General features: G+C 50.8%; 3 non-coding genes across 3 annotated transcripts; all 3 read left to right on the top strand.

The window, feature by feature from the left end:
* The first annotated feature begins 159 nt into the window (after window positions 1-159).
* Window positions 160-239, top strand: Pmar_PMAR010413. Its single transcript has one exon. It is a non-coding gene; the product is annotated as a tRNA-His (tRNA).
* Window positions 240-425: 186 nt separating this feature from the next.
* On the top strand, window positions 426-505 carry Pmar_PMAR010412. The gene has a single exon. It is a non-coding gene; the product is annotated as a tRNA-Leu (tRNA).
* A 186-nt stretch (window positions 506-691) lies between these two features.
* Pmar_PMAR010411 lies at window positions 692-771 on the top strand. Its single transcript has one exon. It is a non-coding gene; the product is annotated as a tRNA-Leu (tRNA).
* The last annotated feature ends 222 nt before the right edge of the window (window positions 772-993 follow it).

The following is a 993-nucleotide window of genomic DNA, read 5'->3' as shown; positions in this document are numbered from 1 at the left end:
TGAGACCCAGACCTTTTCAGAAGCGAGGTAGTGCAAGATCAAAACCTTCTGAGCGATATTGCGCCATCGCACGTCGCAGAAACCGTTCAACCCATTTTTGTGTCCTCTGGTTTGGCAGAGCGATGCATCACCTCGGCTATGAATCTTGAAGCACTCATCGACAGTTTGGCCGAGTGGTCTAAGGCGCTGGCTTATGGCGCCAGTCCGAAAGGGCGTGGGTTCGAACTCCACAGCTGCCAGTCTATATATCTGACTGGTGTTATATTGAGAACCCAGAGCTTTTCAGAAGCGAGGTAGTACAAGATCAAAACCTTCTGATCGATATTGCGCCATCGCACCTCGAAGAAACCGTTCAACCCATTTTTGTGTCCTCTGGTTTGGCAGAGCGATGCATCACCTCGGCTATGACTCGTGAAGCACTCATCGACAGTTTGGCCGAGTGGTCCAAGGCGCTGGCTTTAGGCGTCAGTCCGTAAGGGCGTGGGTTCGAACCCCACAGCTGTCAGTCTATATACCTGACTGGGGTTATATTAAGAACCGAGACCTTTTCAGAAGCGAGGTAGTGCAGGATCAACACCTTCTGATCGATATTGCGCCATCGCAACTCCTAGAAACCGTTCAACCCATTTTTGTCTCCTCTGGTTTGGCAGAGCGATGCGTCACCTCGGCTATGAATCTTGGAGCACTCATCGACAGTTTGGCCGAGTGGTCTAAGGCGCTGGCTTAAGGCGCCAGTTCGAAAGGGCGTGGGTTCGAACCCCACAGCTGTCAGTCTATATACCTGACTGGTCTTATATTAAGAACCGAGACCCTTTCAGAAGCAAGGTAGTGCAAGACCAAAACCTTTTGATCGATATTGTGACATCGCACCTCGCAGAATCCGTTCAATCCATTTTTTGTGTCCTCTGGTTTGGCAGAGCGATGCATCACCTTGGCTATGAATCCTGAAGCACTCATCGACAGTTTGGCCGAGTGGTCGAAGGCGCTGGCTTA

The sequence above is a fragment of the Perkinsus marinus genome (genome assembly GCF_000006405.1).
Source record: "Perkinsus marinus ATCC 50983 genomic scaffold scf_1104296958206, whole genome shotgun sequence".
NCBI classification, from domain to species: domain Eukaryota; phylum Perkinsozoa; order Perkinsida; family Perkinsidae; genus Perkinsus; species Perkinsus marinus.
This window is presented reverse-complemented; position numbering and strand designations above follow the sequence as displayed.